At 54.9% G+C, this 14,855-nt stretch overlaps 34 non-coding genes across 34 annotated transcripts; 7 read left to right on the top strand and 27 right to left on the bottom strand.

The window, feature by feature from the left end:
- Positions 1 to 240: 240 nt before the first annotated feature.
- Positions 241 to 311, bottom strand: Trnag-gcc. The gene has a single exon. It is a non-coding gene; the product is annotated as a tRNA-Gly (tRNA).
- Positions 312 to 653: 342 nt separating this feature from the next.
- On the top strand, positions 654 to 725 carry Trnag-ucc. The gene has a single exon. It is a non-coding gene; the product is annotated as a tRNA-Gly (tRNA).
- A 593-nt stretch (positions 726 to 1,318) lies between these two features.
- Positions 1,319 to 1,392, bottom strand: Trnai-aau. The gene has a single exon. It is a non-coding gene; the product is annotated as a tRNA-Ile (tRNA).
- Positions 1,393 to 1,590: 198 nt separating this feature from the next.
- Trnae-uuc lies at positions 1,591 to 1,662 on the bottom strand. Its single transcript has one exon. It is a non-coding gene; the product is annotated as a tRNA-Glu (tRNA).
- A 297-nt stretch (positions 1,663 to 1,959) lies between these two features.
- Positions 1,960 to 2,032, bottom strand: Trnam-cau. The gene has a single exon. It is a non-coding gene; the product is annotated as a tRNA-Met (tRNA).
- Positions 2,033 to 2,413: 381 nt separating this feature from the next.
- Trnag-gcc lies at positions 2,414 to 2,484 on the bottom strand. The gene has a single exon. It is a non-coding gene; the product is annotated as a tRNA-Gly (tRNA).
- Positions 2,485 to 2,825: 341 nt separating this feature from the next.
- Trnag-ucc lies at positions 2,826 to 2,897 on the top strand. The gene has a single exon. It is a non-coding gene; the product is annotated as a tRNA-Gly (tRNA).
- Positions 2,898 to 3,492: 595 nt separating this feature from the next.
- Trnai-aau lies at positions 3,493 to 3,566 on the bottom strand. The gene has a single exon. It is a non-coding gene; the product is annotated as a tRNA-Ile (tRNA).
- Positions 3,567 to 3,764: 198 nt separating this feature from the next.
- Trnae-uuc lies at positions 3,765 to 3,836 on the bottom strand. The gene has a single exon. It is a non-coding gene; the product is annotated as a tRNA-Glu (tRNA).
- Positions 3,837 to 4,133: 297 nt separating this feature from the next.
- On the bottom strand, positions 4,134 to 4,206 carry Trnam-cau. Its single transcript has one exon. It is a non-coding gene; the product is annotated as a tRNA-Met (tRNA).
- A 381-nt stretch (positions 4,207 to 4,587) lies between these two features.
- Positions 4,588 to 4,658, bottom strand: Trnag-gcc. The gene has a single exon. It is a non-coding gene; the product is annotated as a tRNA-Gly (tRNA).
- A 342-nt stretch (positions 4,659 to 5,000) lies between these two features.
- On the top strand, positions 5,001 to 5,072 carry Trnag-ucc. The gene has a single exon. It is a non-coding gene; the product is annotated as a tRNA-Gly (tRNA).
- Positions 5,073 to 5,665: 593 nt separating this feature from the next.
- Positions 5,666 to 5,739, bottom strand: Trnai-aau. The gene has a single exon. It is a non-coding gene; the product is annotated as a tRNA-Ile (tRNA).
- Positions 5,740 to 5,937: 198 nt separating this feature from the next.
- Positions 5,938 to 6,009, bottom strand: Trnae-uuc. The gene has a single exon. It is a non-coding gene; the product is annotated as a tRNA-Glu (tRNA).
- Positions 6,010 to 6,306: 297 nt separating this feature from the next.
- Positions 6,307 to 6,379, bottom strand: Trnam-cau. The gene has a single exon. It is a non-coding gene; the product is annotated as a tRNA-Met (tRNA).
- A 381-nt stretch (positions 6,380 to 6,760) lies between these two features.
- Positions 6,761 to 6,831, bottom strand: Trnag-gcc. Its single transcript has one exon. It is a non-coding gene; the product is annotated as a tRNA-Gly (tRNA).
- Positions 6,832 to 7,173: 342 nt separating this feature from the next.
- Positions 7,174 to 7,245, top strand: Trnag-ucc. Its single transcript has one exon. It is a non-coding gene; the product is annotated as a tRNA-Gly (tRNA).
- A 593-nt stretch (positions 7,246 to 7,838) lies between these two features.
- Positions 7,839 to 7,912, bottom strand: Trnai-aau. Its single transcript has one exon. It is a non-coding gene; the product is annotated as a tRNA-Ile (tRNA).
- A 198-nt stretch (positions 7,913 to 8,110) lies between these two features.
- Positions 8,111 to 8,182, bottom strand: Trnae-uuc. Its single transcript has one exon. It is a non-coding gene; the product is annotated as a tRNA-Glu (tRNA).
- Positions 8,183 to 8,479: 297 nt separating this feature from the next.
- On the bottom strand, positions 8,480 to 8,552 carry Trnam-cau. Its single transcript has one exon. It is a non-coding gene; the product is annotated as a tRNA-Met (tRNA).
- Positions 8,553 to 8,933: 381 nt separating this feature from the next.
- On the bottom strand, positions 8,934 to 9,004 carry Trnag-gcc. The gene has a single exon. It is a non-coding gene; the product is annotated as a tRNA-Gly (tRNA).
- A 342-nt stretch (positions 9,005 to 9,346) lies between these two features.
- Positions 9,347 to 9,418, top strand: Trnag-ucc. The gene has a single exon. It is a non-coding gene; the product is annotated as a tRNA-Gly (tRNA).
- Positions 9,419 to 10,011: 593 nt separating this feature from the next.
- Trnai-aau lies at positions 10,012 to 10,085 on the bottom strand. The gene has a single exon. It is a non-coding gene; the product is annotated as a tRNA-Ile (tRNA).
- A 198-nt stretch (positions 10,086 to 10,283) lies between these two features.
- Trnae-uuc lies at positions 10,284 to 10,355 on the bottom strand. Its single transcript has one exon. It is a non-coding gene; the product is annotated as a tRNA-Glu (tRNA).
- A 297-nt stretch (positions 10,356 to 10,652) lies between these two features.
- Trnam-cau lies at positions 10,653 to 10,725 on the bottom strand. Its single transcript has one exon. It is a non-coding gene; the product is annotated as a tRNA-Met (tRNA).
- A 381-nt stretch (positions 10,726 to 11,106) lies between these two features.
- Trnag-gcc lies at positions 11,107 to 11,177 on the bottom strand. Its single transcript has one exon. It is a non-coding gene; the product is annotated as a tRNA-Gly (tRNA).
- Positions 11,178 to 11,519: 342 nt separating this feature from the next.
- On the top strand, positions 11,520 to 11,591 carry Trnag-ucc. The gene has a single exon. It is a non-coding gene; the product is annotated as a tRNA-Gly (tRNA).
- A 593-nt stretch (positions 11,592 to 12,184) lies between these two features.
- On the bottom strand, positions 12,185 to 12,258 carry Trnai-aau. The gene has a single exon. It is a non-coding gene; the product is annotated as a tRNA-Ile (tRNA).
- A 198-nt stretch (positions 12,259 to 12,456) lies between these two features.
- Positions 12,457 to 12,528, bottom strand: Trnae-uuc. The gene has a single exon. It is a non-coding gene; the product is annotated as a tRNA-Glu (tRNA).
- Positions 12,529 to 12,825: 297 nt separating this feature from the next.
- Positions 12,826 to 12,898, bottom strand: Trnam-cau. Its single transcript has one exon. It is a non-coding gene; the product is annotated as a tRNA-Met (tRNA).
- A 381-nt stretch (positions 12,899 to 13,279) lies between these two features.
- On the bottom strand, positions 13,280 to 13,350 carry Trnag-gcc. Its single transcript has one exon. It is a non-coding gene; the product is annotated as a tRNA-Gly (tRNA).
- Positions 13,351 to 13,692: 342 nt separating this feature from the next.
- On the top strand, positions 13,693 to 13,764 carry Trnag-ucc. The gene has a single exon. It is a non-coding gene; the product is annotated as a tRNA-Gly (tRNA).
- Positions 13,765 to 14,357: 593 nt separating this feature from the next.
- On the bottom strand, positions 14,358 to 14,431 carry Trnai-aau. Its single transcript has one exon. It is a non-coding gene; the product is annotated as a tRNA-Ile (tRNA).
- Positions 14,432 to 14,629: 198 nt separating this feature from the next.
- On the bottom strand, positions 14,630 to 14,701 carry Trnae-uuc. Its single transcript has one exon. It is a non-coding gene; the product is annotated as a tRNA-Glu (tRNA).
- Positions 14,702 to 14,855: the final 154 nt, after the last annotated feature.

Raw genomic sequence — 14,855 nt, forward strand, 5'->3', positions numbered from 1 at the left:
GGCAACGATAGGCAGCACTCCTTGTCGTTAAAGTTCAGTGCCTCGGAGGCACCGGGACACAGCAACTTGTGAGGCCAGGCCGACGCTAGTCTGTAGAACATGATGCGAGCGTCCTAGTGGGGACCCGCGAGTGCTGCGTTCTCGGTTCTTCTCAAGGGAATCCAGCTATACGTTCTTGTGGATCGTGCATCTCAAGCGCGCAAGCCACGCGGCAGCATTATCGCGGGAAAAGCAAAATGATGCATCGGCCGGGAATCGAACCCGGGCCGCCCGCGTGGCAGGCGAGCATTCTACCACTGAACCACCGATGCCCGGGCCAGCGGTAACTTGACGCTGCTTCCCGAGCAGATGTCTCAAGGGAAAGTGGGACTGCCGTCAAGCGCCGTAGCATTCTGTGGAAAAGATGCTGCAGACGCTGAATCCTGCACTGCACTGCTTAAAAATGCCGCCAGAACGCGGTCCTCTGCGTACTCTTGCGTCGACGGCGCCCAACTCTTGCCAAAGGATGCGAAATGTGCGCGGATACGCTGTCCGAATGCGTCTGGATGTGCTCCCCTAGCCCGCCTCGAAATGCGCCTGCCAGGTACGATCACCTTCGGCCGCTGCCGACTGGCGGGAAGCCGACACAGCGCGGACGCGCGGCGCTCGCTTGTGCGGTGGTGGTGTAATGGTCAGCATAGTTGCCTTCCAAGCAGTTGATCCGGGTTCGATTCCCGGCCACCGCAGCAGGCTTTTAATTTCGCGTATGAGTACTTTTGCCACGCGCTCTTAAATTATTGTTTTTTCGCCCTCTTACTCGCTGCACACCAGCCCTTAGTGTGTCTCGACTTGTCTCGACTTTGCTCAGCTGACGCGAGAGCTGACGCTCTCAAATCGGCCTATATCAAAACGACAAGCACGAGAAACGACTGAGAGAGGTAAGGAGAGGCGAGGCGATGGACACACAGCACGCCCCCTTCATTTCACGGTGGCGTCTCCCTGACCGAATCGGGCTGTAGCTCCGAAAAGAAAGGAGAAACAAAAATAGGAAGTAAAAGTGCCAATAGTGCCCTGTGTTCCCATGCGCTCACCCGCCCAAGTACTAACAAGGGCCAAAGTTGTTACGCATCGGCAATCGGACATTTTCTTTCATTTTCTCTTTATCGGCTGAGAACCAGTGTATTCAAGATATTATGGCCATTGCCGAGTGAATGCTGTAGCGCTTCCCGACGAGTCGGGTTCGGATCCTCTATCAACTTCCACGCAGGGTGATGATCTTTTGGTCATCACACTCGCCAGCTGAAATCGGCGCTGCCTTGTCGTAGTAGTAAAAGAGTAGTGGCCCGTGGGGGGATCGAACCCACGACCTTCGCGTTATTAGCACGACGCTCTAACCAACTGAGCTAACGGGCCTCGGCATATGCAGATGCTCAGCCCTACGCTGGAAACAGGTGGCATGAAGCCATACACCATTTCTATGGTCGTCGTGTGTCTGCTTCCCTAGTCTATATTCTGCTGACGGTCACGAAACAGTAGCTATATTGCGAGCAGGACGGGAAACGGCCGCTCGGACAGCTCAAACTTGTCACGATTCGTGTGGAAAAAATTCCGTTCCGGTACCGGGAATCGAACCCGGGCCTCCTGGGTGAAAGCCAGGTATCCTAGCCACTAGACCACACCGGATGTGGCCGTTCCGTTAGACCGTTCGTACGGTCGCTTGTCGCATTTCGTGTCGAGTGCCGCGTCGGCGCCCCTCTCTCTTTGCGGGCATCTTTGCACATACTGACTGGCAAGGCGCGCACCTCAAACGTCGCAGAGCAATGCTTTTGGCTTCATGCTCTGCTGGGAGAAGAGGGAAAGGGAAGCTGTAAGTAGCAATAACAGGAAGTAAACATTTTCCCGCTGAAGCGTTGTGGATAACAAACAAGAAATACGTTGGCGCCCTAGCTACAGCACCACCATCAGTCACAGAAAATTAAATGCCCCGGGTGAGGATCGAACTCACGACCTTAAGATTATGAGACTTACGCGCTGCCTACTGCGCTACCGAGGCACGGGTGAACCGCTTGTCCTGGAAACTGGGTAAATAGCCTGCCCAATATTAGGCGTAGAGACACTGTACTTCCTCGATAACGTGTTCTGTTGCTACACGTGCACTGCCGGCCCAGTTGATTGCGGTGTTGCTGCAGCTGTTGGCAACGATAGGCAGCACTCCTTGTCGTTAAAGTTCAGTGCCTCGGAGGCACCGGGACACAGCAACTTGTGAGGCCAGGCCGACGCTAGTCTGTAGAACATGATGCGAGCGTCCTAGTGGGGACCCGCGAGTGCTGCGTTCTCGGTTCTTCTCAAGGGAATCCAGCTATACGTTCTTGTGGATCGTGCATCTCAAGCGCGCAAGCCACGCGGCAGCATTATCGCGGGAAAAGCAAAATGATGCATCGGCCGGGAATCGAACCCGGGCCGCCCGCGTGGCAGGCGAGCATTCTACCACTGAACCACCGATGCCGGGCCAGCGGTAACTTGACGCTGCTTCCCGAGCAGATGTCTCAAGGGAAAGTGGGACTGCCGTCAAGCGCCGTAGCATTCTGTGGAAAAGATGCTGCAGACGCTGAATCCTGCACTGCACTGCTTAAAAATGCCGCCAGAACGCGGTCCTCTGCGTACTCTTGCGTCGACGGCGCCCAACTCTTGCCAAAGGATGCGAAATGTGCGCGGATACGCTGTCCGAATGCGTCTGGATGTGCTCCCCTAGCCCGCCTCGAAATGCGCCTGCCAGGTACGATCACCTTCGGCCGCTGCCGACTGGCGGGAAGCCGACACAGCGCGGACGCGCGGCGCTCGCTTGTGCGGTGGTGGTGTAATGGTCAGCATAGTTGCCTTCCAAGCAGTTGATCCGGGTTCGATTCCCGGCCACCGCAGCAGGCTTTTAATTTCGCGTATGAGTACTTTTGCCACGCGCTCTTAAATTATTGTTTTTTTCGCCCTCTTACTCGCTGCACACCAGCCCTTAGTGTGTCTCGACTTGTCTCGACTTTGCTCAGCTGACGCGAGAGCTGACGCTCTCAAATCGGCCTATATCAAAACGACAAGCACGAGAAACGACTGAGAGAGGTAAGGAGAGGCGAGGCGATGGACACACAGCACGCCCCCTTCATTTCACGGTGGCGTCTCCCTGACCGAATCGGGCTGTAGCTCCGAAAAGAAAGGAGAAACAAAAATAGGAAGTAAAAGTGCCAATAGTGCCCTGTGTTCCCATGCGCTCACCCGCCCAAGTACTAACAAGGGCCAAAGTTGTTACGCATCGGCAATCGGACATTTTCTTTCATTTTCTCTTTATCGGCTGAGAACCAGTGTATTCAAGATATTATGGCCATTGCCGAGTGAATGCTGTAGCGCTTCCCGACGAGTCGGGTTCGGATCCTCTATCAACTTCCACGCAGGGTGATGATCTTTTGGTCATCAACACTCGCCAGCTGAAATCGGCGCTGCCTTGTCGTAGTAGTAAAAGAGTAGTGGCCCGTGGGGGGATCGAACCCACGACCTTCGCGTTATTAGCACGACGCTCTAACCAACTGAGCTAACGGGCCTCGGCATATGCAGATGCTCAGCCCTACGCTGGAAACAGGTGGCATGAAGCCATACACCATTTCTATGGTCGTCGTGTGTCTGCTTCCCTAGTCTATATTCTGCTGACGGTCACGAAACAGTAGCTATATTGCGAGCAGGACGGGAAACGGCCGCTCGGACAGCTCAAACTTGTCACGATTCGTGTGGAAAAAATTCCGTTCCGGTACCGGGAATCGAACCCGGGCCTCCTGGGTGAAAGCCAGGTATCCTAGCCACTAGACCACACCGGATGTGGCCGTTCCGTTAGACCGTTCGTACGGTCGCTTGTCGCATTTCGTGTCGAGTGCCGCGTCGGCGCCCCTCTCTCTTTGCGGGCATCTTTGCACATACTGACTGGCAAGGCGCGCACCTCAAACGTCGCAGAGCAATGCTTTTGGCTTCATGCTCTGCTGGGAGAAGAGGGAAAGGGAAGCTGTAAGTAGCAATAACAGGAAGTAAACATTTTCCCGCTGAAGCGTTGTGGATAACAAACAAGAAATACGTTGGCGCCCTAGCTACAGCACCACCATCAGTCACAGAAAATTAAATGCCCCGGGTGAGGATCGAACTCACGACCTTAAGATTATGAGACTTACGCGCTGCCTACTGCGCTACCGAGGCACGGGTGAACCGCTTGTCCTGGAAACTGGGTAAATAGCCTGCCCAATATTAGGCGTAGAGACACTGTACTTCCTCGATAACGTGTTCTGTTGCTACACGTGCACTGCCGGCCCAGTTGATTGCGGTGTTGCTGCAGCTGTTGGCAACGATAGGCAGCACTCCTTGTCGTTAAAGTTCAGTGCCTCGGAGGCACCGGGACACAGCAACTTGTGAGGCCAGGCCGACGCTAGTCTGTAGAACATGATGCGAGCGTCCTAGTGGGGACCCGCGAGTGCTGCGTTCTCGGTTCTTCTCAAGGGAATCCAGCTATACGTTCTTGTGGATCGTGCATCTCAAGCGCGCAAGCCACGCGGCAGCATTATCGCGGGAAAAGCAAAATGATGCATCGGCCGGGAATCGAACCCGGGCCGCCCGCGTGGCAGGCGAGCATTCTACCACTGAACCACCGATGCCCGGGCCAGCGGTAACTTGACGCTGCTTCCCGAGCAGATGTCTCAAGGGAAAGTGGGACTGCCGTCAAGCGCCGTAGCATTCTGTGGAAAAGATGCTGCAGACGCTGAATCCTGCACTGCACTGCTTAAAAATGCCGCCAGAACGCGGTCCTCTGCGTACTCTTGCGTCGACGGCGCCCAACTCTTGCCAAAGGATGCGAAATGTGCGCGGATACGCTGTCCGAATGCGTCTGGATGTGCTCCCCTAGCCCGCCTCGAAATGCGCCTGCCAGGTACGATCACCTTCGGCCGCTGCCGACTGGCGGGAAGCCGACACAGCGCGGACGCGCGGCGCTCGCTTGTGCGGTGGTGGTGTAATGGTCAGCATAGTTGCCTTCCAAGCAGTTGATCCGGGTTCGATTCCCGGCCACCGCAGCAGGCTTTTAATTTCGCGTATGAGTACTTTTGCCACGCGCTCTTAAATTATTGTTTTTTCGCCCTCTTACTCGCTGCACACCAGCCCTTAGTGTGTCTCGACTTGTCTCGACTTTGCTCAGCTGACGCGAGAGCTGACGCTCTCAAATCGGCCTATATCAAAACGACAAGCACGAGAAACGACTGAGAGAGGTAAGGAGAGGCGAGGCGATGGACACACAGCACGCCCCCTTCATTTCACGGTGGCGTCTCCCTGACCGAATCGGGCTGTAGCTCCGAAAAGAAAGGAGAAACAAAAATAGGAAGTAAAAGTGCCAATAGTGCCCTGTGTTCCCATGCGCTCACCCGCCCAAGTACTAACAAGGGCCAAAGTTGTTACGCATCGGCAATCGGACATTTTCTTTCATTTTCTCTTTATCGGCTGAGAACCAGTGTATTCAAGATATTATGGCCATTGCCGAGTGAATGCTGTAGCGCTTCCCGACGAGTCGGGTTCGGATCCTCTATCAACTTCCACGCAGGGTGATGATCTTTTGGTCATCACACTCGCCAGCTGAAATCGGCGCTGCCTTGTCGTAGTAGTAAAAGAGTAGTGGCCCGTGGGGGGATCGAACCCACGACCTTCGCGTTATTAGCACGACGCTCTAACCAACTGAGCTAACGGGCCTCGGCATATGCAGATGCTCAGCCCTACGCTGGAAACAGGTGGCATGAAGCCATACACCATTTCTATGGTCGTCGTGTGTCTGCTTCCCTAGTCTATATTCTGCTGACGGTCACGAAACAGTAGCTATATTGCGAGCAGGACGGGAAACGGCCGCTCGGACAGCTCAAACTTGTCACGATTCGTGTGGAAAAAATTCCGTTCCGGTACCGGGAATCGAACCCGGGCCTCCTGGGTGAAAGCCAGGTATCCTAGCCACTAGACCACACCGGATGTGGCCGTTCCGTTAGACCGTTCGTACGGTCGCTTGTCGCATTTCGTGTCGAGTGCCGCGTCGGCGCCCCTCTCTCTTTGCGGGCATCTTTGCACATACTGACTGGCAAGGCGCGCACCTCAAACGTCGCAGAGCAATGCTTTTGGCTTCATGCTCTGCTGGGAGAAGAGGGAAAGGGAAGCTGTAAGTAGCAATAACAGGAAGTAAACATTTTCCCGCTGAAGCGTTGTGGATAACAAACAAGAAATACGTTGGCGCCCTAGCTACAGCACCACCATCAGTCACAGAAAATTAAATGCCCCGGGTGAGGATCGAACTCACGACCTTAAGATTATGAGACTTACGCGCTGCCTACTGCGCTACCGAGGCACGGGTGAACCGCTTGTCCTGGAAACTGGGTAAATAGCCTGCCCAATATTAGGCGTAGAGACACTGTACTTCCTCGATAACGTGTTCTGTTGCTACACGTGCACTGCCGGCCCAGTTGATTGCGGTGTTGCTGCAGCTGTTGGCAACGATAGGCAGCACTCCTTGTCGTTAAAGTTCAGTGCCTCGGAGGCACCGGGACACAGCAACTTGTGAGGCCAGGCCGACGCTAGTCTGTAGAACATGATGCGAGCGTCCTAGTGGGGACCCGCGAGTGCTGCGTTCTCGGTTCTTCTCAAGGGAATCCAGCTATACGTTCTTGTGGATCGTGCATCTCAAGCGCGCAAGCCACGCGGCAGCATTATCGCGGGAAAAGCAAAATGATGCATCGGCCGGGAATCGAACCCGGGCCGCCCGCGTGGCAGGCGAGCATTCTACCACTGAACCACCGATGCCCGGGCCAGCGGTAACTTGACGCTGCTTCCCGAGCAGATGTCTCAAGGGAAAGTGGGACTGCCGTCAAGCGCCGTAGCATTCTGTGGAAAAGATGCTGCAGACGCTGAATCCTGCACTGCACTGCTTAAAAATGCCGCCAGAACGCGGTCCTCTGCGTACTCTTGCGTCGACGGCGCCCAACTCTTGCCAAAGGATGCGAAATGTGCGCGGATACGCTGTCCGAATGCGTCTGGATGTGCTCCCCTAGCCCGCCTCGAAATGCGCCTGCCAGGTACGATCACCTTCGGCCGCTGCCGACTGGCGGGAAGCCGACACAGCGCGGACGCGCGGCGCTCGCTTGTGCGGTGGTGGTGTAATGGTCAGCATAGTTGCCTTCCAAGCAGTTGATCCGGGTTCGATTCCCGGCCACCGCAGCAGGCTTTTAATTTCGCGTATGAGTACTTTTGCCACGCGCTCTTAAATTATTGTTTTTTCGCCCTCTTACTCGCTGCACACCAGCCCTTAGTGTGTCTCGACTTGTCTCGACTTTGCTCAGCTGACGCGAGAGCTGACGCTCTCAAATCGGCCTATATCAAAACGACAAGCACGAGAAACGACTGAGAGAGGTAAGGAGAGGCGAGGCGATGGACACACAGCACGCCCCCTTCATTTCACGGTGGCGTCTCCCTGACCGAATCGGGCTGTAGCTCCGAAAAGAAAGGAGAAACAAAAATAGGAAGTAAAAGTGCCAATAGTGCCCTGTGTTCCCATGCGCTCACCCGCCCAAGTACTAACAAGGGCCAAAGTTGTTACGCATCGGCAATCGGACATTTTCTTTCATTTTCTCTTTATCGGCTGAGAACCAGTGTATTCAAGATATTATGGCCATTGCCGAGTGAATGCTGTAGCGCTTCCCGACGAGTCGGGTTCGGATCCTCTATCAACTTCCACGCAGGGTGATGATCTTTTGGTCATCACACTCGCCAGCTGAAATCGGCGCTGCCTTGTCGTAGTAGTAAAAGAGTAGTGGCCCGTGGGGGGATCGAACCCACGACCTTCGCGTTATTAGCACGACGCTCTAACCAACTGAGCTAACGGGCCTCGGCATATGCAGATGCTCAGCCCTACGCTGGAAACAGGTGGCATGAAGCCATACACCATTTCTATGGTCGTCGTGTGTCTGCTTCCCTAGTCTATATTCTGCTGACGGTCACGAAACAGTAGCTATATTGCGAGCAGGACGGGAAACGGCCGCTCGGACAGCTCAAACTTGTCACGATTCGTGTGGAAAAAATTCCGTTCCGGTACCGGGAATCGAACCCGGGCCTCCTGGGTGAAAGCCAGGTATCCTAGCCACTAGACCACACCGGATGTGGCCGTTCCGTTAGACCGTTCGTACGGTCGCTTGTCGCATTTCGTGTCGAGTGCCGCGTCGGCGCCCCTCTCTCTTTGCGGGCATCTTTGCACATACTGACTGGCAAGGCGCGCACCTCAAACGTCGCAGAGCAATGCTTTTGGCTTCATGCTCTGCTGGGAGAAGAGGGAAAGGGAAGCTGTAAGTAGCAATAACAGGAAGTAAACATTTTCCCGCTGAAGCGTTGTGGATAACAAACAAGAAATACGTTGGCGCCCTAGCTACAGCACCACCATCAGTCACAGAAAATTAAATGCCCCGGGTGAGGATCGAACTCACGACCTTAAGATTATGAGACTTACGCGCTGCCTACTGCGCTACCGAGGCACGGGTGAACCGCTTGTCCTGGAAACTGGGTAAATAGCCTGCCCAATATTAGGCGTAGAGACACTGTACTTCCTCGATAACGTGTTCTGTTGCTACACGTGCACTGCCGGCCCAGTTGATTGCGGTGTTGCTGCAGCTGTTGGCAACGATAGGCAGCACTCCTTGTCGTTAAAGTTCAGTGCCTCGGAGGCACCGGGACACAGCAACTTGTGAGGCCAGGCCGACGCTAGTCTGTAGAACATGATGCGAGCGTCCTAGTGGGGACCCGCGAGTGCTGCGTTCTCGGTTCTTCTCAAGGGAATCCAGCTATACGTTCTTGTGGATCGTGCATCTCAAGCGCGCAAGCCACGCGGCAGCATTATCGCGGGAAAAGCAAAATGATGCATCGGCCGGGAATCGAACCCGGGCCGCCCGCGTGGCAGGCGAGCATTCTACCACTGAACCACCGATGCCCGGGCCAGCGGTAACTTGACGCTGCTTCCCGAGCAGATGTCTCAAGGGAAAGTGGGACTGCCGTCAAGCGCCGTAGCATTCTGTGGAAAAGATGCTGCAGACGCTGAATCCTGCACTGCACTGCTTAAAAATGCCGCCAGAACGCGGTCCTCTGCGTACTCTTGCGTCGACGGCGCCCAACTCTTGCCAAAGGATGCGAAATGTGCGCGGATACGCTGTCCGAATGCGTCTGGATGTGCTCCCCTAGCCCGCCTCGAAATGCGCCTGCCAGGTACGATCACCTTCGGCCGCTGCCGACTGGCGGGAAGCCGACACAGCGCGGACGCGCGGCGCTCGCTTGTGCGGTGGTGGTGTAATGGTCAGCATAGTTGCCTTCCAAGCAGTTGATCCGGGTTCGATTCCCGGCCACCGCAGCAGGCTTTTAATTTCGCGTATGAGTACTTTTGCCACGCGCTCTTAAATTATTGTTTTTTCGCCCTCTTACTCGCTGCACACCAGCCCTTAGTGTGTCTCGACTTGTCTCGACTTTGCTCAGCTGACGCGAGAGCTGACGCTCTCAAATCGGCCTATATCAAAACGACAAGCACGAGAAACGACTGAGAGAGGTAAGGAGAGGCGAGGCGATGGACACACAGCACGCCCCCTTCATTTCACGGTGGCGTCTCCCTGACCGAATCGGGCTGTAGCTCCGAAAAGAAAGGAGAAACAAAAATAGGAAGTAAAAGTGCCAATAGTGCCCTGTGTTCCCATGCGCTCACCCGCCCAAGTACTAACAAGGGCCAAAGTTGTTACGCATCGGCAATCGGACATTTTCTTTCATTTTCTCTTTATCGGCTGAGAACCAGTGTATTCAAGATATTATGGCCATTGCCGAGTGAATGCTGTAGCGCTTCCCGACGAGTCGGGTTCGGATCCTCTATCAACTTCCACGCAGGGTGATGATCTTTTGGTCATCACACTCGCCAGCTGAAATCGGCGCTGCCTTGTCGTAGTAGTAAAAGAGTAGTGGCCCGTGGGGGGATCGAACCCACGACCTTCGCGTTATTAGCACGACGCTCTAACCAACTGAGCTAACGGGCCTCGGCATATGCAGATGCTCAGCCCTACGCTGGAAACAGGTGGCATGAAGCCATACACCATTTCTATGGTCGTCGTGTGTCTGCTTCCCTAGTCTATATTCTGCTGACGGTCACGAAACAGTAGCTATATTGCGAGCAGGACGGGAAACGGCCGCTCGGACAGCTCAAACTTGTCACGATTCGTGTGGAAAAAATTCCGTTCCGGTACCGGGAATCGAACCCGGGCCTCCTGGGTGAAAGCCAGGTATCCTAGCCACTAGACCACACCGGATGTGGCCGTTCCGTTAGACCGTTCGTACGGTCGCTTGTCGCATTTCGTGTCGAGTGCCGCGTCGGCGCCCCTCTCTCTTTGCGGGCATCTTTGCACATACTGACTGGCAAGGCGCGCACCTCAAACGTCGCAGAGCAATGCTTTTGGCTTCATGCTCTGCTGGGAGAAGAGGGAAAGGGAAGCTGTAAGTAGCAATAACAGGAAGTAAACATTTTCCCGCTGAAGCGTTGTGGATAACAAACAAGAAATACGTTGGCGCCCTAGCTACAGCACCACCATCAGTCACAGAAAATTAAATGCCCCGGGTGAGGATCGAACTCACGACCTTAAGATTATGAGACTTACGCGCTGCCTACTGCGCTACCGAGGCACGGGTGAACCGCTTGTCCTGGAAACTGGGTAAATAGCCTGCCCAATATTAGGCGTAGAGACACTGTACTTCCTCGATAACGTGTTCTGTTGCTACACGTGCACTGCCGGCCCAGTTGATTGCGGTGTTGCTGCAGCTGTTGGCAACGATAGGCAGCACTCCTTGTCGTTAAAGTTCAGTGCCTCGGAGGCACCGGGACACAGCAACTTGTGAGGCCAGGCCGACGCTAGTCTGTAGAACATGATGCGAGCGTCCTAGTGGGGACCCGCGAGTGCTGCGTTCTCGGTTCTTCTCAAGGGAATCCAGCTATACGTTCTTGTGGATCGTGCATCTCAAGCGCGCAAGCCACGCGGCAGCATTATCGCGGGAAAAGCAAAATGATGCATCGGCCGGGAATCGAACCCGGGCCGCCCGCGTGGCAGGCGAGCATTCTACCACTGAACCACCGATGCCCGGGCCAGCGGTAACTTGACGCTGCTTCCCGAGCAGATGTCTCAAGGGAAAGTGGGACTGCCGTCAAGCGCCGTAGCATTCTGTGGAAAAGATGCTGCAGACGCTGAATCCTGCACTGCACTGCTTAAAAATGCCGCCAGAACGCGGTCCTCTGCGTACTCTTGCGTCGACGGCGCCCAACTCTTGCCAAAGGATGCGAAATGTGCGCGGATACGCTGTCCGAATGCGTCTGGATGTGCTCCCCTAGCCCGCCTCGAAATGCGCCTGCCAGGTACGATCACCTTCGGCCGCTGCCGACTGGCGGGAAGCCGACACAGCGCGGACGCGCGGCGCTCGCTTGTGCGGTGGTGGTGTAATGGTCAGCATAGTTGCCTTCCAAGCAGTTGATCCGGGTTCGATTCCCGGCCACCGCAGCAGGCTTTTAATTTCGCGTATGAGTACTTTTGCCACGCGCTCTTAAATTATTGTTTTTTCGCCCTCTTACTCGCTGCACACCAGCCCTTAGTGTGTCTCGACTTGTCTCGACTTTGCTCAGCTGACGCGAGAGCTGACGCTCTCAAATCGGCCTATATCAAAACGACAAGCACGAGAAACGACTGAGAGAGGTAAGGAGAGGCGAGGCGATGGACACACAGCACGCCCCCTTCATTTCACGGTGGCGTCTCCCTGACCGAATCGGGCTGTAGCTCCGAAAAGAAAGGAGAAACAAAAATAGGAAGTAAAAGTGCCAATAGTGCCCTGTGTTCCCATGCGCTCACCCGCCCAAGTACTAACAAGGGCCAAAGTTGTTACGCATCGGCAATCGGACATTTTCTTTCATTTTCTCTTTATCGGCTGAGAACCAGTGTATTCAAGATATTATGGCCATTGCCGAGTGAATGCTGTAGCGCTTCCCGACGAGTCGGGTTCGGATCCTCTATCAACTTCCACGCAGGGTGATGATCTTTTGGTCATCACACTCGCCAGCTGAAATCGGCGCTGCCTTGTCGTAGTAGTAAAAGAGTAGTGGCCCGTGGGGGGATCGAACCCACGACCTTCGCGTTATTAGCACGACGCTCTAACCAACTGAGCTAACGGGCCTCGGCATATGCAGATGCTCAGCCCTACGCTGGAAACAGGTGGCATGAAGCCATACACCATTTCTATGGTCGTCGTGTGTCTGCTTCCCTAGTCTATATTCTGCTGACGGTCACGAAACAGTAGCTATATTGCGAGCAGGACGGGAAACGGCCGCTCGGACAGCTCAAACTTGTCACGATTCGTGTGGAAAAAATTCCGTTCCGGTACCGGGAATCGAACCCGGGCCTCCTGGGTGAAAGCCAGGTATCCTAGCCACTAGACCACACCGGATGTGGCCGTTCCGTTAGACCGTTCGTACGGTCGCTTGTCGCATTTCGTGTCGAGTGCCGCGTCGGCGCCCCTCTCTCTTTGCGGGCATCTTTGCACATACTGACTGGCAAGGCGCGCACCTCAAACGTCGCAGAGCAATGCTTTTGGCTTCATGCTCTGCTGGGAGAAGAGGGAAAGGGAAGCTGTAAGTAGCAATAACAGGAAGTAAACATTTTCCCGCTGAAGCGTTGTGGATAACAAACAAGAAATACGTTGGCGCCCTAGCTACAGCACCACCATCAGTCACAGAAAATTAAATGCCCCGGGTGAGGATCGAACTCACGACCTTAAGATTATGAGACTTACGCGCTGCCTACTGCGCTACCGAGGCACGGGTGAACCGCTTGTCCTGGAAACTGGGTAAATAGCCTGCCCAATATTAGGCGTAGAGACACTGTACTTCCTCGATAACGTGTTCTGTTGCTACACGTGCACTGCCGGCCCAGTTGATTGCGGTGTTGCTGCAGCTGTTGGCAACGATAGGCAGCACTCCTTGTCGTTAAAGTTCAGTGCCTCGGAGGCACCGGGACACAGCAACTTGTGAGGCCAGGCCGACGCTAGTCTGTAGAACATGATGCGAGCGTCCTAGTGGGGACCCGCGAGTGCTGCGTTCTCGGTTCTTCTCAAGGGAATCCAGCTATACGTTCTTGTGGATCGTGCATCTCAAGCGCGCAAGCCACGCGGCAGCATTATCGCGGGAAAAGCAAAATGATGCATCGGCCGGGAATCGAACCCGGGCCGCCCGCGTGGCAGGCGAGCATTCTACCACTGAACCACCGATGCCCGGGCCAGCGGTAACTTGACGCTGCTACCCGAGCAGATGTCTCAAGGGAAAGTGGGACTGCCGTCAAGCGCCGTAGCATTCTGTGGAAAAGATGCTGCAGACGCTGAATCCTGCACTGCACTGCTTAAAAATGCCGCCAGAACGCGGTCCTCTGCGTACTCTTGCGTCGACGGCGCCCAACTCTTGCCAAAGGATGCGAAATGTGCGCGGATACGCTGTCCGAATGCGTCTGGATGTGCTCCCCTAGCCCGCCTCGAAATGCGCCTGCCAGGTACGATCACCTTCGGCCGCTGCCGACTGGCGGGAAGCCGACACAGCGCGGACGCGCGGCGCTCGCTTGTGCGGTGGTGGTGTAATGGTCAGCATAGTTGCCTTCCAAGCAGTTGATCCGGGTTCGATTCCCGGCCACCGCAGCAGGCTTTTAATTTCGCGTATGAGTACTTTTGCCACGCGCTCTTAAATTATTGTTTTTTCGCCCTCTTACTCGCTGCACACCAGCCCTTAGTGTGTCTCGACTTGTCTCGACTTTGCTCAGCTGACGCGAGAGCTGACGCTCTCAAATCGGCCTATATCAAAACGACAAGCACGAGAAACGACTGAGAGAGGTAAGGAGAGGCGAGGCGATGGACACACAGCACGCCCCCTTCATTTCACGGTGGCGTCTCCCTGACCGAATCGGGCTGTAGCTCCGAAAAGAAAGGAGAAACAAAAATAGGAAGTAAAAGTGCCAATAGTGCCCTGTGTTCCCATGCGCTCACCCGCCCAAGTACTAACAAGGGCCAAAGTTGTTACGCATCGGCAATCGGACATTTTCTTTCATTTTCTCTTTATCGGCTGAGAACCAGTGTATTCAAGATATTATGGCCATTGCCGAGTGAATGCTGTAGCGCTTCCCGACGAGTCGGGTTCGGATCCTCTATCAACTTCCACGCAGGGTGATGATCTTTTGGTCATCACACTCGCCAGCTGAAATCGGCGCTGCCTTGTCGTAGTAGTAAAAGAGTAGTGGCCCGTGGGGGGATCGAACCCACGACCTTCGCGTTATTAGCACGACGCTCTAACCAACTGAGCTAACGGGCCTCGGCATATGCAGATGCTCAGCCCTACGCTGGAAACAGGTGGCATGAAGCCATACACCATTTCTATGGTCGTCGTGTGTCTGCTTCCCTAGTCTATATTCTGCTGACGGTCACGAAACAGTAGCTATATTGCGAGCAGGACGGGAAACGGCCGCTCGGACAGCTCAAACTTGTCACGATTCGTGTGGAAAAAATTCCGTTCCGGTACCGGGAATCGAACCCGGGCCTCCTGGGTGAAAGCCAGGTATCCTAGCCACTAGACCACACCGGATGTGGCCGTTCCGTTAGACCGTTCGTACGGTCGCTTGTCGCATTTCGTGTCGAGTGCCGCGTCGGCGCCCCTCTCTCTTTGCGGGCATCTTTGCACATACTGACTGGCAAGGCGCGCACCTCAAACGTCGCAGAGCAATGCTTTTGGCTTCATG

Source organism: Schistocerca americana, unplaced genomic scaffold (genome assembly GCF_021461395.2).
Source record: "Schistocerca americana isolate TAMUIC-IGC-003095 unplaced genomic scaffold, iqSchAmer2.1 HiC_scaffold_1449, whole genome shotgun sequence".
In the NCBI taxonomy this organism is placed as follows: domain Eukaryota; kingdom Metazoa; phylum Arthropoda; class Insecta; order Orthoptera; family Acrididae; genus Schistocerca; species Schistocerca americana.